The 25,381-nt window shown below is 28.4% G+C and overlaps 1 protein-coding gene across 1 annotated transcript in view; it reads right to left on the reverse strand.

The window, feature by feature from the left end:
* LOC107444171 (protein Wnt-4) overlaps window positions 1-25,381 on the reverse strand; it is a 160,812-nt gene that overhangs the window by 128,083 nt on the left and 7,348 nt on the right. The window lies entirely within an intron of this gene.

The raw sequence follows: 25,381 nt of genomic DNA on the forward strand, positions 1-25,381 counted from the left end.
TCATATTTTCAAATAATTTAGGTACATTGGAAAAAAATTCCGGATCAAATTATAGTTGAAAGTACTGGCACCCTGAATGAAGTATTCGCAAAATCCATTTTTCTGTAAAATTCATTTTCACCGTAAGACATTATACCATAATCTTTTCAGTAACATCTATTTATTGAGAGTGATTCAGTGGTTTTGTTACCGTAAATATTACAGTAAAAATTACGGTATATCAGATATTTCGTTCCATGAAAATTTAACCCCTTCCTTCTCGCTCCTGTGAAAATGACGGGGTGAGGTTTCGCCCTCTATTTTTCGCTCCCGTGAAATTTCCGAGCTGGAGTGTCTTATAACGCGCCAATAAGAATAAAACTAATTAATTTTTTCCCCCGGAAAACATTTTATTTCTCATTTTTCACACCAGATGACAGTACCAGGATATTTTTAAGGTAATTGTAGATAGTTAGTTTATTTTAAACTAGATGACAGCACTAATCAAATACGTGTACTTGGAAAAATAGGCACTTTTATGACCGTTTTCTTGAAAATTAACCGATCGTTAAGGGGTTAAGGTTAAAAGTATCGGTACTCTGAGTGCCAGTACTTCTTACCATACTTTTTACAGTGTACTTAAATCAATCTTAATTTTTAAAAAGTATTAATTAATTATAGTTCAATAGTATTTATTAATTAATGCTAATTATTAAACACGATACCTAATCAATCAGACACAAAAAATGTACTTTTTCTGAGTAAACAACTCTTATTATTTATTTATTTTTTTGAAAGATTTATATTTCGGACTATCTATTTATGGGAGTGGGCAATCCGAAATTTAAAAGTTTGGCCTCAGTATTTTAGGCAGGAGAGCAGTCGAAATATAGCGCATCAATAAAATTCATTTTTAAGATTCCACGTAAAGAATTTCCTAAGATTCCAAGTAATTTTTTTTAATTATTTTATCATGATTGAATTTTATAATGGTATACAAGATTTTTATGCCATTTTAAATTGTATAATTCTTTAAAAAAAAAAATAAAACACAAAATTTGAATGAAATCGGTCAAATAGTTTTTTGAGTTATAAAGCTTCAAAAAAGTCATAGTTTTAGATTTTGATTTCTCAAGTACTATTTGCGTAATTTTGTATAAATTTTTTATTTTGTCATTGAAAGTTACATACTTTATAACTTTTTAAAAATTTGTATACGCTAAATAACTATTTGTATGCACTGTAGAAAATAGATATTCAAATTTCACGACACTTTCTCTGTTTTTTGGGAAATTTAAATGAATTTTCTCTGTTATGCTCAGAGTGAACATTTTGTCATTTCATCAGGAAGCGAATTTTGTCAAAAGTAAAGAAATACTTTATCACGCCCCATGCCCCCAGCAGGAATTGAACCCGGGATCTGCCTGCTACGAGGCCAACTCCTTTATCATCATACAGTTCGGCTGTCTTGATTCATCACTTTATTTTCGATCGTCTAGTCTTCATCTTAGTTTTGTCATTTTAGTTAACTATCTCGCTCAATCAACTACGATAAGATTTCAAATTGATGAAGTATTTTCGTCATATATTTGATTACTTAGGTTTTCAAGCTACGATGATACTGAAACAAATTTGCTCAAGCTACACTGTAATAAATTCCAAATCAAATCACGGTATAAAGTACCAGCACTTAGAGTGGTCATCCATAAAATCTAGTTTACTGTAAAATCCATTTTTACCATAAAATTTTAATTTTTACAGTAAAAACGGATTGTAATTTTTACGGTAAAAACGGATTGTAATTTTTACAGTAATATTTATTTAACTAGAGATTCAGTGATTTTACAGTAATTTTTACTGTAAAAATTACTGTATATCAGATTTTTTGTTCTGTAACCCGTAAAAATGGATTTAACTGTAAAGAGTACCGGCAACCTGAGTGCTGGTACACTTAACCGTAATTTGCTCCGTAAAGTTTTTACAGTGTACTTATAAATATACTCTTCATTTATTTGAAAAACTATCAAGCGTGTAGTTTCCTGTGAATCAGAATAAATGTAAGTACTGAGTAGTGATTTATAGTTGACAATTATTTACCAAAAAGTGTTAAAATATATCCAACATGAATTATTTTTAATTTCAAAAAGTCGCCAAATGTAGCGCTAAAAAGAGTTGTATGGCAAAACCATTAGAAAGAAAACTGTAAACAGGCTGCTGTAGCCTCGGTAATGTTTAAATGCTAACTTAGCTGAGAGAATTCTTGGCTGAATAGGGGCTGAAAAGTAACTCGATGCAAATCAGTGTATTATACTCGATAAATAAGTCATCAAATATTATAATGTATGCCATTAAAAACAGCACACTAGTCGAAAGGTGCGAAGTCATATGTCTGCATTTGGTATTTAATAAGAATTTGAATTGTCTTGGGTAAGTTTGAAAACGCTAATATCTATAATCTAACTAAAATATAGCCTCCAGATTTATTGATGGAAAACATGTAATTACATTCAATATAGATGGAAATATTGCCTCAGTACTTTTCTAGCTTAATAATTTTAAGCTTTTCCAATCTATGTTTAAAACTATTAGTCAATCATTTGCAATTAAACTATAAAAAATTGAAGAATACAAAGGTAATTATGGAAATTTAAATTACTAGTTTTATTACTCAATGGGTTAAGAAAAAAATTAAATTGACAATTTCATGCCTTTATTAGCGAGCTCCCAAGGTCTTTGCTCTAGATATTTCTCACTACTTGAATTATATCTATGCAAATTTGCAAACATATTCTTATTGTATTATCATATTATTGAAGAATAGGATTTTTACCATTCATTATTATTTTTTTATAAGTGAAAATATTGAATACATAAATTATTATAAATTTTTCTATGTTGCATGCGGTTGGATTTTCTACAGCGATTTGAATTTTCCAAGAAAGTTTAAAAAGCAAGGATAGCTATAATCTAACAATAAGTTAAATATTATGACCAGGAGTAATTAAAAAGGACATTGTTATTATTACTACTGTCATTTTTAAATGGCAAAAGCAGCAATAGCAATACAATGCAATAATTGCATTGCATTCTGTCTATGTTACAGATGTCATTGTGTAAACACACGCAATGAAGTGTGTGTTTATCCTGCTCTGATTTTGACATCCATTTTACTATTTTATATGAATTCCTATTTTTTATACATAATTTTATGTAAATGGTCCTAGTTTTTGGTTATAACCAAACAATAACTAGCGTTATAATTACTTGCTTTTATTTTATTTATCAAAACTCTATTACCCGTATTATAATATTTATTTAAAAAAAAATTTCTTTTTGCTAATGCTTGGTCGAATTTTTTTGGTAATGATTTACAAACGGGGACCCTCTCTTAAATTTTCAGTTTGAAAATCAACCAATATATATGTGACACAAGAACCAATGACAAAACGGTAAACAAATGATATGATAACCTGAAGGTGATGTCACTGAAAATAAGGACAGCAAAGAATATCACGGTTACCCGAAATGGGGTATCTGCAAGCTTGAACGAAAATCATTGAAAAACCAAAGAACCCCCTATTCTACATCTAAACCTCTTTGGTAATTTTAAAGCTTCAAGTCAGGCAAAGTTTTCATGGAGAATAACTGGTTAAGTTGCAAGAAGGAAATGTTGTAGAAAATAATTCAACTTTGAAAGGCAATAGTTTGAGATACATATTTAAGTGTTAAGATTATTTTTTCCTTCGTTTCAAGAGATGTGAGGAAAAACTATTTATCAGAATAATTGTCATTTGAACCAATAATCTGCGGAATCAGTTGAATCCTTTAATACTTAACGCGTAAATGTAAAGCTGTTAAACAATTATTTACACAATAAAAATTATTGATTCAATTGAATAATTTTTTACTCAATTCTGCATAGATTATATGAAGCAAAATACAAGCCCATCAGACATAGAGGGGCTTCAAACCATGACAAATGCAAGCTGCATATGACCATAGCCATCCCAAATAAATATATGAATATAAACAAAGTGAATGCATAAATGGCTTTCATGCCCAATTTAAAATTCTGCATATGCATAAAAGAATCGAGGTAACAACTCTCACCTTCTGAAAAAATTTACTAAGATTTCAAAACAAATATAATTTTGTATTAATTTAAAGACCTGTCATTTAAAAATGCTTACTTTTTACATTTAATATTTAATTAAATACAGAATTTACTCTCACTTTCCACTATTTTTTAAACTGTAAAGTATTTGTTCCTCATTTTAACTAACAGAAAGAAAAATATTAAAATTACACAGAAAAAAAATCTAGTAAACTTACCGTACAATATGGTAATGACATTTCTGAGAAAAACATCACAATTCTGGTTATTAAAATCAAAACATATGGTATTTATAAACCATTCATTTGGTAATTTTCTCATTCATATAACAACGGTTTGCCAATTACTTTAGTTTTCAAAACAATTACCAAATCTTTAGTAAAAAATTAAAAACTGCAAGGTAAACTTAACCGAATAAATGGTTTTCATGCCATGCTTCAAAAATTCATGCTAAAATTAGCAAATTTTGCTACATTTACCAAATTTTATCACATATTATACCAATATACATAATAGTTAATTTAACCCAAATCATTACCAAAGCGCTGCGGTAATGACTACCGAGCTTATAGACCCAGAAACACTGTAAATTTAACCATATTCTAGTAATTTTGATCATACTTTTTTTCTCCTCGTACAAATCAACACTTCAAATCCCAAAAACTCTTTTTTTTTATTTTTTTTTTAAAAAAAGATGAGGTAATACCAACCACAGAAAATATTATCTATATAAACTTCATTTTATATTTCTTAATTGAAAACTACTAATTAAAAAGAAGGATTTTTTCACAAACGTTCTCTTAAATTATAATTCCTTCATGTTTTTCTTACAATTTCACATCATGTGACTTACAATTTCACATCATCATCCGTAGGAGTGAGTTTCGAGCCCAAAATTTGTCAGGTAGCTGACGTTTATTATTTCGTAAAAATTGACGAGGCTTCAGGGCTAGCGGTATCCTTTAAGAAAAAAAATTTCCGCTTTAACATTTATCGCATCTATCAACGGTAATTACAGTTCAAAGATTCATCCCCACTTTGGGCCCCTTCTTTTAATGGATAGACAGAAGTAAGAAAGTCACCTTAACAATTAACGAAAATAACTTAATAAGCACAAGAAGTAGGGCATTTCTATGAGTCGTATCATTTTTTAAGATACTAATCTTTTAACACCGCCTTTTACACTTAGATTGCTTCACTAAAACAAGTAACACTTGTTTTTTTGATATAATGATATTTAATATAGCGTTCTAAAATGATCCATTGAAATGATAGTATTTTGAGTAGTATTTTAAACGCATATATGCATCAGCATTCACTTTATGTTAGAAAGTCCTTCAAGTAAATCGGTAAAAAATGAGTATTTGCAGCTGTCTCTTATAAAAAGGTTTAATACTTTGAGTATAGGGTTGTTGTAAACGAAAGTCATTTAACGTCGGTTCCAAAACTATTGTTTCCAATTGATGGTACGAATACTGTTAATGGTACACATACCGTCAATGGTTTCTTCTTTCTTTCATTCTCAGTTTATTCTTATTAGAATTAAGAAAAACTGGTTCAAACGTCTCCCCCAAAAAAAGGTTTACGCTGTACTGGAAGTAAATAGATGTAGAAACAAAGAAGTAGAAGGCCAATTTGGTTCAATTGCTATCAATCTCTATGTCAAGATACTAAGATACTTTTCTGTTTTCCGAGATAGTTATAGATCTTTCGAACTTGTTCATTTGTGCTTTGCTTTAAAAACATCAGTTGAACGTGAACCTTAATATTTGTACTTTGACCCCATTAACATGTACTATAACGTTCAATTTTACACCAAATTTTGGTTGCAGCAAATTTGAACCATATTATTTGGTACAACAATCTCGAAAACTTCTAATAGTCTAATTACAAACACTTAAAATGTTTATAGCTACATATTCTTAATGCTATTATTGTAGTTTATATATTTTATAAATATTATCTTGTAATTCGTTTCTAAACTACACTATAAAGCTTTCCGGATCGAAGTGCGGCAAACAGTACCGGCACTGTAGGTACATCATCCGCAAAATCCATTTTTATCATAAAATATTATATTGGAATTTTTACTGTTATATTTATTTCAGAGATTCAGTGATTTTACAGTGAATACTACAGTAAAAATTACGATATATCCGATTTTTCTTCAGCAACATATTACGATAAAAAGTACCGGCACCCTAAGAACCGGTACTTTTTGGCGGAATTTGATCCAGAATTTCTTACAGCGTATCTTGATAGCTTAAACCAATGATTTACGATAAACTCTTTAACATTAAAACATTTAAAATGTTTATCTAAAAATGTTACTGTTCTGTGAAATCGAATAGCAGCAAAAATATATTCACTTATCCGTTGAGCAACTTCAGAACCATATACATTGAGCAAAAAAAAATAAAAAAAGGGAACACTCTGCTAGTATGCTTGTTAGTTTATGCAGACGAAATTTTTATTTTATTTACTCCCCCCCCCCCAACGAATTCGGGTTTTTGAGTTTCAAAATTTGAGGGTAGCAAATAATCCAGGAAATATGGTTCTAATAGTTTAGGAAGGAGTGTGATAGCGTTCAGGCCCTTTAATATTAGATTCAGTTTTAATGTAATGTCGTATGACTAAAAATATTTTGGAGAATATAAAAATGTTTGAAAACAGTGGTAAAAATAATTCTTTTGTTATCCAGATTGGTGACACTGGGGAGTCAGTTCTGTTTCGCAGACAGCAATTTGTAGTCCTTTCCCGCATTATAGTAAGATACTGAACATTTAAAGGTACATTTCCTTAACAACAGCAAGAATACTGCTTTTAAAAAATATACTTTCACATTGATATACTTATTCTATGCAATAAAATAATTTATCTCAGTTTACCTTTAAAATCAGTGGAAAACGTAAAAGGTGATAGTGAGCTAGCGTCAGCCCTCTTTTTCCTTTTAAAAACTATTTTAGGATGCCCGAATTTCAATTAATTTGTCTTCACACCTAAATATGTCTCAATTTTAATATTTATTTAATAATTTTCAGTTCCGATTTATCTTTTGTTCCTGTTTCTATTTTCAGCGAGATCCTCGTAAATATATTCAATGATAAAGAAACCTTTTTGAAAAGGTGGAAATCGGTAATAAACAACCACAAGATTAACGCTTCATTTAAAAATAAAAAAGTAGGGAAAAAAGTACAATGTTTATAAAGCCTTTTTGACTTCTAAAATAAAATAAATTGAAACGTGTATCTAATTTGAATCTCTAATGTCTCAACACTAGTTTCCATTGTACTTCTTTTTTTTTTATAATGCATGGATTTGTTAAACAACTGTCGGAAGGTAATATACTTCAGCATTAGTAATTACTTTGAGAGAATGTTAATTTCAATTTTGTCCCATTAATTCTGACTTTATATCTCATTTAAAGAAAAAAAGAAGCGTGAATACTTCACGAAACGATGAACTTTTCTTCGAAATAAATGTATTCCAACTTCAGAACATTTATTTCCCAGAAAAACAGATCCAAATCAACTCACGTTCTACACCCGTGATGCATTATGGTTCTGTAGATTACAAATGTTCTCGGAGTCAAAAGATTCAAAGAACACCTTGTATTGATAGAGTAACTTATTAGAATTTTATTCATTTTCCTTTCTTCAGACACACGGCAAAGTTGAGAATCATTGTCACAAATCCACCCCCGTGTTTCACTTTTGCGCGACGAAGACGTGATTTTATTCTTTAATCACCAAGAAAAAGAGATCGAGGATTCCAAATTCCGAAAAAGAAAAAAAAAATGGCGAACAGGTTCCAGGGCGCCCGAACATACATAGATGAATGACCACACTGGCAGAAGCATTTAGAACGTTTTTCAACTCCATCAGCCTTCTTGTTGTATTCCGGATGATTTCTTTTCCATTTTTTTAGAAGGGTGTGGAGCTTTTCAGTTTTGATAAAGGGGGAGTGGTTTAGAGAAAGTGGTTAGTAAGATTCGTGCGAAGCAAAACAGGTGTTTATTTCATTTCCGTGAGCTTCGATTTGATTTGAAAATGATACCCGCTTAATGTGTTTAAGGATATCTACTTAAGATACTGTCAAGTCTTTTTGTTACATCCGTCAAATAAAAATAATGAGATCTATGATTCGAGAAGATAAGGAGTTATGCTTTAATTTGAATAAATGTATTAAACATTCATTAAAACTACCATTACCAATCACATTTTACCTGCTATGATGCATTAGATTATATATTAATTACATTTATCGTGGATCATAGGTGCTAATAAGCTTTATAAAATACGCATGAATGAATGATTTAAAAATTGAATGGTATTCAAATGTCAAAGAATACTATTTTATCAAATATTCTATTTTTTTAAGAACGCATTTATCTGAATTATTTATTCGTGTCTATAAACAGTATATTCATACAGTGGGCTGAAGGTAGAACGTTCAATTTCATATCGTTTTCTAAAAAATAAATATTTAAAACAATGACGCATTTATCCTAATTGCAGCATTAAAAATTTTATCCGGCTCTATCTCTACCACCTTTATTATAAGTTTTTTAAAAAAAGTTTTGAACTTAACAAACTAGAAAATACGACCAAAAAAGACGTAAAGCACATTATATTTTTTTATCAAATGCTAAATATAAAATTATATTTAAATAAACAATAACTATAATTTTAAATGTAATTTCAATAAGTTTTTAAAGCAAAAAAGGTATTACTAAATCCTAATGTTATTGCACAGTACTTGAGTGGAAAAACAAAGATACAACTTTTTTTTTACACAAAGACTAATATGACTACCTGACAAGTGAGTGTTGGATAATGAATAAGTCAGAAGAAAATAAATATACTTAAACGCGAACAAATGATCTTGAGAAGAATTTTTGATGCAGTAAAAGCGATTGACGCATGTAAAATATACGATAAAACCTTGAATTACGTAACAAATTTAGGAATTCGGTAAAATAGAATGACACGTGGAAAATATGCGATAAAGCCTTGAGTTATATAACAAATTTAAAAATTCTATGAAAGGGAACGACACATGGGAAATATAAGATAAAACCCTTGAGTTAAACTACAAATGTAGATATTTGGTCTAGTTGAAAGTTATAGAAGTCCTGTAGATCTGTTGGCTTGGCCAGATTTATAGATATGAAAACGGGAACCCAGTTAAAAAAATGACTTTCCTCAAAACAGAGGGAAAAAAGAAAAGAGGCAGACCACGTACTACATGATTAGATGTTGTGAAAAAGTTACTAAGCAGTCTGGAGTTAGTAGATGGAGAGTAGCCTCGGATAGATAGAGATGGATAAAGCTGGTTGAAAAGGTCATGGCTATCATAAGACTGTAGTGCTTTAGTAGAAAAAGAAGAAGTATATTTATTTGAAAGATAAACAATTATGTAACTATTTGTTGTCACTCATTATTCAATAATATTTCTATTTGAAGCATAAAATCATATTAAATAAGTTTTTCTTTGACAGAAGCGCTTTTGCCCCATTTTAAGATTAAAAAAAAATTTATGGTACTACTGCTAGTTAGTTAGTTTACATGCTCTAGTATTTTTCTCTTAGTATTTTTTCAATGAGATGAAAACTATTGTCTCAACCTAATAGGAAGATTGTGTAAGAATTCTTTTTCAGTAACTATGATTTTAGAAATTAATGCTACAGACTTTGTGTTAAAGTTTTACGCATCAAAGTTTAACAGTTCGTAATACAGTTATTGAATTTTGATCAAATCTTGATAAACGGTATGGTATGTTGTTTCATGTGTATTTTAATCACTTTTGGTGGTCTAGTGCTAAAGACATCATTTGTGAAATTTTTCAAGATAACGAAATGCTGTTTTGCTAGAAGCTAAGATTATTCATGTTGAATTGCTATTTGACTCGGAAACTTTACTGACAGGTGAATTCAGAATTTTCCAAAATTTTCTGAACCAAAATCAGTACCCAATTACTCAACGGTGTCACAATTAGTTTACCAATTGAAGACAACTGGATCAGTAGATGAAAAGTGGTGGCACTCCTCGTATTAAAGACAAAAACTTCTCGCTGAAAGAAGATTGGAATGAAGTTTCTGCACATCCTGACTAAAGGCAAAAAGAAAAAAAAAGTAATTGAGCTGAAAACAAGCATCACAACAGTCATTCTTAACATCTATGCTGCTATATTACTACTTCCTACGTAGTTAGTTTACATGTTTTGGTACTCTTCACTAAGCATTTTTTCAATCAGGTGGCAATTTTCGTCTCACACTGTGTAAGAATTTTTTCCTTAGTAAGGTGGATTTTGATATTGTTGCTACAGGCTTAGTTTTAAGTTTTACACAACAAAGTTTAATAGTCATACTGAAGCTGAATTCTGATTAAATCTTGGTAAATTGAATGCTATTTTGTTATATTGTTTCATGTATATTTTAATCAGTATTGATGGTCCAGTGCTGACAACATCATTTGCGAAGTGCTTCAAGTTAGCGACATATTGCTTTGCTAGGAGCAAAGAAAATTCATATTGAATTGCTATTTTGCTCGAAATCAGTACCCAATCACTTAACGGTGTCAAAATTAGTTTACCAATCCAAGACAACTTGATCTGTAGCTGACTGGAAAAGACCCGATACTCTCTCTATTATGGACAAAAACTTCGCGCTGAAAAAGGAGAAATGAAGTTTCTGCTCATCCTGACTAAAGGTAAAAGAAAAATAATTGAGCTGAAAACACTACAACAGTTATTCCTAACATCAATACTGCTTTTTTCTGCAAAATTTTTCTAATTTAGTAAAATATATTCGCTTTAGTATTTTGGTAAAGGAACTACAATTCAAACCTTTATTGTAACACCCAAAATTAACAGTAATACCAGTAAGTACCGTGAAACTTGAAGTTTAAGTTGGTTGTCTTCCAGCCTAAAATAGTAATAATTATTTAACGAATCTAAATTATTCTTTATTTTCATTTAAAACCTCAAACTGGCACGTTTATGAATCGTTTAACTATCACGTGCGTGACTTTTAATTTATCCTGTATAATATGAAATAATCGTAATGTGAAGAAAAAATGCAGTACAACAACTGCCCTGACTATGCACAGGCAGGCTAGAACTCATTCCTTTACAATGACAGCTCAGTGTCTTAAACACTGAGCCATTTAGGCTCCAAAAATAGCATCAAAAGTAATTATAATTAAAGCAGTGATTTTAAATATTAAAATATTGAAAATTGATATAGTCACTCTTAGCAGTCATGTTTTGATATTTTATAAGACTTTAAGAGATTAAAAATAGTTTTTCTTTTTGCAAAAATAAATAAATAAATAAAAAGAATGATAAGGTATTATTACGTATATTAAAGTTGTTTCTTGCTTCAAAGCTTGGGGTGTTTTAACTACAATTAGAAAAAAAAATTAACAAAACAGTCCCGCCAACCAATTTTAAAATTTATGCCTTCTCTTTATCTATTTCCTTTCAAATATTTCAACCAGGGTTGATGAAATTTATTGACTATCTTTAAAAGAAATTCAAGAAACGTAACTATAATCTTTTCTTGATACGACAAAAGTAATAAATCCAATAGAAAACACATCCAATTAAGACACGAAAAGCGATAAAAGAAAGTTTCGTAAATCATGGCGGTAGCTAACATATCAAATTTACGCTTTGCGCATTTAAACACGTCCATATCAACGAAACGCATCGAAAACTGCAACTAAAACACTTCATTCAAAGCCCTGTATAATGGATATTCTTGAACAAATATTAGTGATGATGAAATTAATTTCATGTCACTTTATGTTTATATAATGCAAATGTTTCTGCTTCATATCTTTCTTTCTGATTACTGATAAGTATTAAACTTTTTAGCTAACGCGCATTCAGAAATTGGCAACTTTTTTTTCTTAACAGTTCGTAGGCTGATAAATTTTTTATAATTATTAGTAATGTCTCAAATACAAAAACTGTCGGTTTTGAAAAATTAATCACTGGAAACCAGTTAAAATTTAAAAAATAATTCTATCAGCAAACTTATGTGAGATATCATAATTTTTTTCATCCAAGCAATATTGGTTTTAGTTGTAACATTTTCCAACAGATGGTGTTACTTAACGATAAACTTAACTGTTAATATATTTTAATATTTCACCGGAACTATTTTGATGAAAATTAAAAATCTCAGAAACTTATTTTCCTATTTAAATTTGGGGCAAATTCGCGTAAGTGGAATTGAATTTTGCAAAAGGTTTTATTATTACTAAATGTATGGTCAATTTTGACTAATTTGGCATAAGAAGATCTGAAGTTATCCATTAAACTCTAGATCCCTGCGCTGATCATACATAGTGAAACTGAAACGCTGGGTAGGTAAAATAAATATGCTTGTAATTTTATGCAATTAATTACATTATCTGGTTATTACTCAACCAACAAAACCGGTTAATTTCTTTGTTTCATTTAAAAATTAATGATATAAGCAATTTTATTTGACATCCATACTATATGTTATGCATATAATCATCTTAAGGGGTGAAATGTTTTATGCACAAAAATCTATCCAACAGTTCTTAAAAGAACATTTAAAAAGTGGTAATTTTTTTTTCCGAAAACTATTTGACCAAATATCGTTAAAATTTCAGATTTTGTCTTTTTTTTAAATAAATAGCTGAAAACTAGGTAAAATTTGCATTTCTTACAAATCAAACAATTATAAATTTAAAAAAAAGAAAGTCAATCAGTAATTATTAAAATTTACTTTTTTTCTTCATAGAATCACCTTGAAAAGCAATTCTTAGAATGTTCGATAATTTTTTTTAATTCGCTTAAATAGCTGTAGAAATATACAACATCTAAAATGAAAAAAAAGAAAAAAAAAGAAGAAGAAGAAAGGTAAAATACGCAAAAAGTAAAATATATGTTCTGCAACTGAAACTTCCGATCGCTCTGTTGAGTACAAAGACTGAAGTAACAATATGTTACTACGACGCCACTACAAACATAAACAAAATTTTTCTAGAAAATATTGTTCCTATATTTACTCAATTGAGACAATATTTTTGAAATTGTAATCATATTATGAGGACCAAAACCACGAATCTTTCGAAAAAACGTAAATATTTATCTTGAGAATGTACGTTTCTGTTCCTTGACTTTTTTGTTTAAACTAACGTCCTCAGTAATAAATAAAAATATTTAACTCTTAAATTAGTCAATTTTTATTTTTAAGAAATAATGTTTAAAATCAACTGGCTAATTGATGTAGTTATAGGGAAAAATACAAAAAATACCACATTAGAAATTTTTAAATTAAAAAAAAAACAACATATTATGTAATTTTGCATCAATCCCTCCATGAGTTTTACCAATCTACCAATTAATATAACATAATATTTAAAACAGATTTGTTTTATAAATAATAATTTTTAAACATAATTACTTTTTATAAAAGTAATTGAAATTCATTAAATTCTCCCAAATGAAATTGAGCTCAGATAGCATAACATTAAAGAAAATGGTCACAGATGAAGAAATAAACTGCCAAAAATTCTATTTCCGTTCGGAAATCCTAAAAATAGTGTTGGTAAAATTAGAATGTAAAGGAAGAAGAAAAAAATAACATTGTACAAAGGTTGCTACATAAAGAGATATGAGGTTTTAAACATATGATGCATATGCTATTCGAGCTTATAGAGTTATACCATCAGAGCTATAAAGTTTATCTAGATGTTCCTTTTTCTTATAATTTTTCGTATGATTCGCATATGAATGTCAAAATTTGTTGAAAATTTAATATTATTGAGCATCTTTAAGGAATCCAAGAAACTCAAAATGATCAAACGTTTTCTTACTTTACTTTTTAAACATTTAATCGAACATATTAAACCAATATTAATGTATAAATAAATCAATCATATTATGAATACATGAATATATACATACATGAATAGTTGTATTGAAATAACGTGTTATTATGAATAATAGCTCAATAATTATACTGTTTTGACACTTGGAAATTAAATGTCGAAGAATCTGAGAAATTAAGATGTAGATGTTGTCAAGTGTTTAATAATTGCAATCTAATTCATAACCTAGAAGAACAATCGGATAATATCCCATCCATTCGAATTCTTATTCAATTATTTTTATAGTTACTCTCAAATCATTGGTTATATCTGACAGTGCTGTATAAGTTGAAATGAAAGTTCATGGTAGTCTAACTCTTCCTCCGAGCTATTCGAATTCACACTAAACTTAATATGTCTTAATACATTGAACTTTAGAAACAACAATGAAAACATTAGTATTATTTGAATCACCAACTTTGAAATGCAAACATATGAGCCAACGTTTTGTTTATAATAAGGTTAAACGATTAAAGTCCTATTTATATCTCATATGTTTCATAGAATTTTTTTAAAAGAAAGATAAAGGTAAGTTTTCCAACGTGAATCATGAAAAATTATCTAATTATCTAAATTGACAGTTTGATGAATAATTATAAAAAAAAGGATCAGCCTTATTTTATGCCAAGGTAATATTTATCAATAAAATATTAAAAATATTTAACTATACTTTGATTGTTAATTACCGATTAGAAATGGTAGAATTCTGTAGCTCTTTGTACGAATTAAGTTTTAGGCACGCGAATACCAACTAAATCTAAATTTCGAAGTACTTTTCATGTATGCCTTTGATTTATGTATACTAAAACATGAAATTATGGCATAGAAGCTTGAAGAATAGAATAAAAATTGGTTAATGGGAAATGGTGAAAACTGGTGATAAAAACTGCCTTAAAAACTTAATTGTGACTCTTCTTAATTTTTCCAGCTCTATAGTGTTTGAAGTATATAGACCCTCAAATTGGAAACTACCAATGTGGTTTTCGCAAGGGAAAATCTACTAAAGATCAAATATTTGCACTTAGACAAATTTTAGAGAAGACCAGGGAATTTGGTATTACCACACATCATCTCTTTATTGATTTCAAAGAAGCCTTTGACAGTATTAATAGAAATCGCTTGTATGAAGCCCTGGTTGAATTTCAAGTACCACCAAAACTAATTAGACTTGTAGAAGCAAGCATGTCAAACACCGTATGCAGAGTCAAACTTTTGGGATCTTTATCTGAAGAAATTAAAGTAAACAATGGAGTCAGACAGGGAGACTCCTTATCCTGTCTTCTTTTTAATGTTGCTCTAGAAAAAGTTTTAAGAGATGCTGAAATCAATATCAGAGGCAACATATTTTCAAAATCTATTCAAATATTGGCGTATGCGGATGATTTAGACATCATTGCACGAACTGTTCCTGCATTAAAAGAAGCTTTCCTTTCTTTGGAGCTTGCTGCTAGGGATATGGGACTAATCATCAATACCGATAAGACCAAATACATGCCTGTACTTGCTAAATTAAATTCTAGTGAATCCTATCTGGAGATTGGTTCCCACAGGTTTCAGACTGTTCAGAATTTTACTTACCTTGGTTCAATTGTTACTGCCGACAATAACATAGACAATGAGATTCGGAGTCGTCTAATTTGTTCAAATAAGGTTTTTTATGGTTTAAAACGTTTTTTCAAATCATCTCTTTTATCAAAAAATACAAAACTTCTACTCTATAAAACATTAATTAGGCCAATACTTACCTATGGCTCTGAGACCTGGAACCTAACTCTAGCTGGTGAAAATAAAATTGCCATTTTTGAGAGAAAAGTTTTGAGGGCCATCCTTGGTGGGATAAAAATAAATAATTCCTGGAGAAGACGATACAATACTGAACTGTATAAAATCTACAGAGAGCCAGATATTGTGAAATTCATTAAAATAAATCGAATGAACTGGGCAGCTCACATTTTCAGAAGGAATGATGACTCAAATTTAAAGAAAATCCTATTACACAAACCCCTAACGAACAGGAAAAGAGGTAGACCCAGGCTGAGATGGCTAGATTTAGTTGAGACTGATTTCCTTACTCTAAAGGAGAAAAACTGGCGAACAAGTGTCAAAAGTAGAGAGAAGTGGATTCGAATTCAAAGGAAGGCACTGGCCCACCCTGGGCTGTCTAGCCAAATATGATGATGATGATAGTGTTTGAAATAAATAGACCATTCATTAGAAGTAATCACATCATTTTAATAATTTACAGTTAATATTACAATTCAATGCAAGTAGAAAAATACAATTATTCTTACTACTGTATTAATTTGGTTGTAAACTATGAAGTAACAGTTATATCAAGTTAGATCGTAGATCATAATTCGCAGATTATAAGATACCAAATTTTAACAACAAAGGAATAAACAAAAAAAAGTTATCAACACGTTATGAGATATAAAGCTAAAAAGACAGTTGTTGCCATATGAACTTGATAAATTCTTCTTAAATTGTAACTTCTACTTTCACTGAGATAGAAGGAAAATGAAAATGGTTTTAGAAATATAGAAATGAGTTCTTTTATTTTAAGTAAAAACCTAAAGGTAGTTATTAATATTTTAAGAAATATTTAGGGTACATTGATTGTATTAACTTTATTAAATTCTAAATCTAACAGTATATTGGTCGAAATTTAAAGCTTTTTCTGGATATTTTACTCCAAACTTTGTGAAACAGGTACGTAAATGCCAAACTTTGATGCACCTTTCCCCTGAAAATACTAAATCGATTTTCAAACACTTTTTTAATGTTTCCATATTTATGACGCACTTTTTAATATCAAGTTGCTTTTAAAATTTTAATTTAAAAAAAATTGTCAGTCAAAATTTTCTTAAACCATGAATTCGATTTCAAAAGTAAAATTTTCCAATTTAAAAATGAAAAAAAAAACCCAATTCGCTTTAATCAATGCACTATAAAAAAGAGTGACAAAGGAAAGGAATTACTTTTAAGAAAAATGGATTCACCTCTTTAACATGAGTTGGTTTACAGTTGGTTCTTCTCAAACAAATTTTATAAATTTAGTAAACAAAATAGCATAATAGCCGTTTCAAAAACTGGAATGATCAGTTTTGTATTTAATTTACCAATTAGACACTAAACAACAGAGTTAAACTTAGCTTTCGAACAACCAATCAGCTGTAGAAGATACCTTTCCACCCGATAATATTTAACTTAAAATAAAACAGTGATTCGCATATTTACAGGGAGTTTAATAACAAAAAAAAACTTGCTGTTTTGCTTTTGTTCGATAATACATGAAATGAAATTCCATAATAGAATTCTGCATTTCTTTTACCCTTATTTTGTCATATGAAATTATCTTTTTTTAATTTAATTTAAGAAGGCCTAGTTCATTTAGAAACCATTGCTTTATTGTAATATAAAATGCTAAATGGGAACACAAAAGAGCTGGGTAAATTTACGAAAGCACTTTGGTAATGGTTTTGGTTAAATTCACAATAAAAATATAGTTTCATAATACGTGATAAAATTTGGTAAATGTGGTAAAATTTGGCAAATATGGTAAAATTTGGTAGATATTTCGATACCTAAGAGTAGAGCATGGGATAAAATCATTTTGCTAAATGCACTTTTCTTTTTTTGTTGTTGCTAAATGCGTGGAAATAAGGTTATAATTTTAAAAACCGGAGTTTCTGGTAAACCGTTAAAAACCAAATTATTGTATATTTCAGGTTTCATTTACCAGATTTATGGTTTTCTTTTTAACAGAAATGTCATTAACATTCAGTATGATAATTTTACCAGAACTTACTTTACCAGAACTTTACTTTTCCGTACATTTTTCAAATAAGAATTGCGGAAAGATATTTTAATCATGCTTAGAAAATAAATTAATTAAACTCTACTCAAAGGCCTTTAATAATAAAATATGATAAAAAAAATTAGCGATTTTTCTCAGATAAATTCTACAATATCTTTCAATTGTCTCAAAAAATGCTTATTAAATTTATTCTCTAATTTGTCCATCTAAATTCGTAATAAAAATCCAGTTTTTGAATAACTCACAATGCTAATTTAAAGCAGTTTAAATTAATAGTATCTCTATACAAGTAAATAAGACAAAACATTGGATCTAAATGAAATTTAGGCTAATAAAAACCATGTGTTTTACTCAATCTATGGCAAATATTTTTACAAAATAAACACTATTCGTGACAACCTGCTGACTGAGGCTGTTATTAAATTTATGACATTTGATGGATTTTCACATAACTAAAAACAAACTTATATTTGATTGATGCGATGGAGAAATAACATATTGGGGAAAAAGTTTATGTGAAATTTTTGTCGAAAAGATGTTCGATTCACAACGCATCAATTTGAAAATCTTTGAAACAACTGAGCAACGCAGTATTAATTTTATCAGTTACTCAAATAATAAATTAACTAAACTTTCCATTTAAACATCTCTCGCTGAACAAATGTGTTTTTATAAAACCATGAGAATTTAAGGTGTTAAGACTATTGAATATTCAGTCAAAACTGTGATAAATAAATATGACGGCGTTAGCCATATGAAACTATTCCCAATTTTGTTAGTTACAGCAAAATGATTTAAAACAAGCGAAGCACCTGGATATGTTTTTATTCCAAATAAAAACTTCAAATTAAAATTGAAAATGTTTTCTTTAACTTTATTTTTTTAAACAACCATTTACTCAAAAAATATGTGTAAAATTATTTAATAAATATCTAGAGAGGAGGGCTTTGGAATGTTTATTTGCTACTTACTTGTAGGTACTTTGTTATAGTAATTTGAGACGAAAAATGTATGTTAAACTGTTAGGTGTTATAAATATTTATATCCAAAACAATTTTCGATTTGTGAATGTTATCTTATGACCAAACGAAAGTTTAAAATAAGTAACAAAACAAAGTTTTTTAATGATTATTTATATAATCGTTGCACAAAATTTCATGACCCTTAAATACTTCTAAAAAACCCCTTTTTTTAAAAAAATAATATTTGTAAAGTTTATATTACATTACAAGTGCACATAAATAGGATTGAAGAGGATTAACGATGCATGTTAAACATATATGCATTAATGTTTATAACTATATTTAAAACTAAAAATAAATGAATTTAAGAGTAAAGAAATATGGAATAAATGGAAAAATGTGGAATATTTAAATTATTTAAATAAAATCGTACGATTTTAGGTGCTGAAAAAAATTATCTACGTTACCTTCTTTGATTCTCGACATTAGTTAACAGAAAAGCACCCAAGCTTTTTATGGAAATAAAATTAAACAAATAACCAAACTATTAAAGAGAATTTCATAAATTTAATTAAAAGTAATAAAAGAATACGATAAATTCATCGTCCAGCTTATAGTAGTTAAATATACTACCGCAGAAGTGCGATGTATACCTAAGTACAAAGAGCATTACCATTTTTCCAGCTTTGCATAACTAACTAAATAAATGAATGAATAAAGGAATAAAAGAGTGGAATAATTCTTTGTTTGTTTGCATACTCTGTTCATTCTGAAAGGAAAGTTTAAATAAATTTAGAAAAATAAATTTTAAACATGAAACATTTAAAAAAGTACTATTAATAAATTCGAGCTATTTCCACACGTTTAATTGTAAACTTTAAAAAAAAGGTTTAATATTCATCTATTTACATTTAAAATAGATTACACAAGCAGTTTTTTGAATAATTCTTAACATTTTAAAGCCAATTGAGTACTTGCAACTCGATAAGAAGTGAAGCGATTATATCTAACTATATGATTTAAAATTCAGGGATTTAATTGGATACTTGTAAGTGACATCACGCGTGTAAATCGGATCTAATTGGCTTCTGAATCACCAAATGCTACGATTTACCGACGGCTACGTCACTTGTAGGTATCCAATTCAGCTAAAAAAAGCTAGCACACGAAACACTTGTAGTAAAATATCGTTTGTTTCTGAGTTTTGTTTTCTAATCTTTAACTGAGTCAACAATAACTATATTCATGTAATTATATAGAAAATATAATTAGATTATCTTACATTACCTAAAAGCTAAAGAATAAAGCAGTCAATTAAAAAACGTTTTCAGAAATATTATTTTTTAAAATCGTTAACTTAAGCATTAATTTTCTCACATTAAGACATGATTTTTCAGATGTTCTTTTCTAAATGTGTTCTTACGTCACTATTACTAATAACTCTTATGCAAGTAAAATATTTTTGTTAAACATTTAATGATAATTTTAAAAGATAATTTTCAGAAAGATTTTTTTAAGCTTTTATATCACAAAAAAACTCGATTTTTTAAATTATTTTTTCGTTTTTTTTTCTTGCGTTACGCGGTTGCTGTTATTGTGACAGAAAAATCTTTACAAAATCGTTTTATAATGTGCATCATTCTCCTATTATTTAGCTTACTTTCGCCGAGGTCATCATCGCTTAATTGACGTGATGAACATCATTATTGTGATTTCATTTCAAACATATTTAGTTACTCCTATGCTAAAAACGTCAAAAACCAATCAGGCAAAAAAACAAACATGTTTTTTTTTTGAAGGATTATAATTTTATTAATCTTCTACAAACAATACCCTCATTTCTGAATAAATCCAAACAATCTATAAAATATTCCTAACTGATTATAGTGATTTGCATGAAATTTGTCAACTGATCTCCCTATTTACAAGCCAATCAAAGTATTTATTTCAATCAATAATCGACCTAATTATTATTCGAAAACGCACAAGCGAAGTAGGTTAATGTTGATGATGTTACAGTTACACAGTAATAACTTTCAGAGAAACAGTTCCATCTCGATGTCTTAAGGTCACAGAAAGTAAAAATCTGAATATGTATCCAGATCACCCATTGTTTAAATAAAAACAAATTACATGCATAATCAGAAGCTGCGCTAAGGATTTCAATTATTTACTGGCTAATAGCCATTAAATTAGCCAAATATTATTGGTATTCGCCAGTTTTCAAAAGTCTTCGCCAAATGAAAATCTTAATAATTATTTATGATTAATTTTTTTCCGATAAAAAATTATTTTACGGTTGTTTGTTTCAGGCTCATATTATTTGGAACGAATTCTGATTGGTAATGCGGAGCATCTAAGGAAAATTACTGTAATTGAATAAAAAATACCGATTTGCTTAGAAACGTAATTTTTTGACGTAAATTTAAGGATCTAGTTAATTACATATTTTTCTTTCCAGTGGAAAAAATCATTCGCCAATACTTTCGCCTAAACACAATTTCATTCCCCAAATTTACGATTTTATCGCATTTGGCGAGGGATGCTTAGAATTGCTTGAATCGCTTAGCGCGAACCCTAAGTTTGCCAAGTTCAATTTTTAATCTTTGACTTGGTAAAAATTAAAAATTTCCAGAAAAGTTATTATTTTCATATGATTTAAGAGAATATTGAAACAATAATTAAGAAAATTTTAATACAAAAATAGTACAAAATATTTTTACATATTTTTTCCTTGATAATTGTCTTTATATAATCAGTTGTCTTTATATAAATTATTAGTTTCAAAATTGTTCGAAGTCTAAACAGGCATTTATTAAACTTATTATTGCGTATTTTTATAATTTACTGTAACAGACATTACTTTAAACCAAATTAGTAGTATTTGAAATATTTTTGTATCAATATTCAAGACGTCAAGTAGATGTCAATTAACACACAAACGGAAGACACAGTAGCAAAAAAAAAGAAAAATACATTAAGAATTATTGGTTCATATACTCATGCTATTATGAGGAGAAAAATTTCAATTTTTTTTTTAACCTTAAACATTACAATAAGAGCCATTCTTTTTTGTTTAATTTACCAAATTACATCTTATAATAATTCTTAAAATAGTGCGAAAGTTTGTGGGTGAAAAAAAAATTATTAATTGAAAGAATACACAAAATAATTGAGAGAATACAGTAAATGAATGAATTGGAAAAAGAAAAAAAAACGAATCACCGAATTAATTAATTGTTGAATTAGTAATTCGGTGAATAAACGATATAGTGAATGATCGAATCAGTAAGTAAAAAAAAAAAGTTCATAAATTATAATTTGTGATACGGCAATTATCGAGAACAGTTCCCCGCAGTTCACTTCTTTTAGATATCTGTTGATTTATAGAAACACTATCGAATTTAATACCATGTAGCTAAAGTTATTTAGGGTGATTTTACAGTTGTTTGATTGATAATTTTTCATTTTTTATATTTATTTAAATGAAACGTGGCCGAGATAGCCTGGTTGGCAGGGTGCCGGAAAGTTCGAATCCAGCCAGCCGAAGACTCACCCGTGTAGTAAATGGTGACTGATGCACGTTAAATTTATCAGATCACAAAGTCCTCCATATTCCCATAACAAATTATACCCTTGGGAGTACTGAAATGGAAATAGATCATTCTCTGGTTAAGGTCAAAATTACGATCTGTTGATGAATGAATGGATGTATGAATGGGTACGCCCTATAAACGGGTGTGGTATTATGGATGTGGCAGAATTCGAATTCTTGACCATAGATAGCACCACTGGAAAACAGGAACAATCGCACCCCTTGCCTTAATGGCCTACAACTACAAAAATAACAACAACAAATAAAAATAGAAAAGGTAAAATTTTAAAAATGTCCTCTAAGAGTTTTATCTAGATGCTTAAACAAATTTCTTTTCGGTAGGGAATGGATCTTTTCTGTCATATTGTTTGCATACACGAGTATTGAACTGATAATTTATGAATAGTTCAGTATTTTTAAAAGAAATATTGCAAGCTTTGGTTGGTTTGTATCATCATATTTCTTTAATTCTAAAATTTGCGAGAATACCAATTTTTTAACCAGTTAAAAACAATATTGAAGTTTAAAAAGAGGAGAGTTTTAAATTGTATTGAATTCTGATTTTGAAAAAAAAAAGCATTTTTCGAACGGAATATTTATCTAAAACTGCCATTAAATGCATATTAAAATAATTAAACTACGAGTTGCGTACAAATTTATCGAGCTGAATTAATTATTGTAATCGCTGAAATCAGTCATTATTTCGAACCATAATTTTGGCATTGATTTTATTATAGTTATTCAAACTAGTGAATTGATTATTTTGAATAGACTTTGCTTTGAATTAGCATATATTGATTTTAATCAGCGATTTAATGAAATTGATTCTCATAAGTTTGTTGATTAATTTGGAAAAGTTTTGAATCAGTAATCTAATTCGTAGAATTAATCAGTAATATGCATTTAAATCAGTTACCCGGTAATTGAATTGAATCGGACTTCTAGTAACAACAAATAGTTCAGTAATATGTTCAACAAGTAATCTAGTATACATTCAGGGTTGGAGTTTTTGCCGGCAAAAAGGGGTTTTTGCCAGGACAGTGGCAAAAACCTGGTAAAAACCGGCAAAAACTGGTAAAAACCGGCAAAAACCAAATTATCTAAATTGCTGATTAAATATTATTACAAAATAATTGAAACAAATTTAAATCAATCATAAGGAATAATAATTTTGAAACATTACATGAAAAAATTATTTTTAACATATTAATAATTAATATAAGGGTAATAATTTATAAAAGATTGAAAGTTTTTGATCTCCTTTCATTTTAGAATCCTAAAATATGTTTTTTTACAAATAAATATTATTATTTGTATAATATTATTATTTATTATAAAAAATTATTATTTGTACAATAATTAACTACACATGTTGATAAGATATTTTATGCTTTAAATTATAGTTATATTATTTTAAAATAAGTTCATTTCACTGGAAAAAAGAGAATAATCACAAATTTTCCAATCAATAATGCTTAAACTACTAAAATGATATATTATTACATTATCATTTAATTATGGAATAATAATTTTGTTAATTTTTTGTAACTATTTATATTCATAAAATTTATTTAAATTTTAGGAATAATTTTGTATCAAAAATGTGTTTTTGTCCTCTCATCTTGGAAAATATAGGTTTTTGCCACTTTTTGCCAATTTGCTTGGCAAAAACCTGTTTTTGCCAGGACGGTTTTTACCGGTATTTACCATGGTTTTTTCCACCTGCGGCAAAATCTTGCCAACCCTGGTATACATATTTAAATTTCTTAAATAAAATTTAATAGTTCATTTTGGTACTGTTACAAATCGTTGATATTTATTAATTTTGAAATTTTTTACAGCATGTCTCATAATAATGGATTTGATAAGTTGAAGTTCATTGAATTGAAAAAAAATTATGATCTAAATAACGTGGTTACCTTCATGATTAAAAATCCCTAATTGCGATACAAATAATTAGACTGATTCCTTTTATTTGAATTTATTTCAATGCTTCTTGCATTTAAATTTCATTTCCAAATCTTCATACTTTTTTGTCTCAAATTTAAGTTTTGAATATATGAGAGAAAGCATTACCTATTAATTAAGCATGAAATAGTTAGTGGGAAAAAGCAATAATATTTTGAATCTTTACCGTCATTTTAACTTTAATTTATCCACACAAAAATATTTGCAGTTTTAATGAACCTTTACAAAAACATATTGAGTTTTTTTTTTAAGATCTAAATAATTGTAGTTATTATTTTTTTGACTTCCTTTCTAAGGAGCCAAATTGACAACAACCTGAAAGAAGTGCCAAGTTGTTGTTTCGATTAATCTCATTACTTCATTCATGACTTCATTAGATTCCTTTATAATCAAATCACAATCAGTGATTCCCTATCTAGTAAGGACAGGCGATTCATTTCTGAAAATCTTATTCACAAAGAATAAATTTATGGTAGTGGAAGAAAAGAACTCATGTATGCAAGTACTTTAACTGGAAGTTTCGATGACTACTTAAAAAAAACAATAAAAAAAAGTTGAAGTGAATTATTATAGTAATGTTGAGATTAAATATTATAGTGTTTATTATATGTTGTCTTTGATTATGGAAATATATTAATTTTACATTAGGTTGTGCTATCTTTATCCTATTAAATTTACATAAGTATAATTTTATGCAAAGCTTATGAACTTTAGTTTAGGTTTCTATATTTTTATGTTACATTTCCATATATTATTACATACTATTTACACCTAATTTCATGTAAGGTTTATATTTTTTTTAAAAATTAAGTTCATGCAGTTTTATGCGGTGTTTGTACTCTCGCATTACTCGTTAATATAATATTATGTAACGTTTGTATTTTTGATTTAGGTTATTAATTTCATGTTCCTTTTAAAGTTCGTGTAATATTCATACAGTTTTATTTAAATGTTTTTATATACGGTTAAACTCATATTAACTTTTATAGGGCATCTTTTTAAACTTCATACGGAAGGTTTAGTTTCCATAATAAT

Source organism: Parasteatoda tepidariorum, chromosome 8 (assembly GCF_982258835.1).
Source record: "Parasteatoda tepidariorum strain Cologne lab strain chromosome 8, Ptep-v5.0, whole genome shotgun sequence".
Taxonomy (NCBI): domain Eukaryota; kingdom Metazoa; phylum Arthropoda; class Arachnida; order Araneae; family Theridiidae; genus Parasteatoda; species Parasteatoda tepidariorum.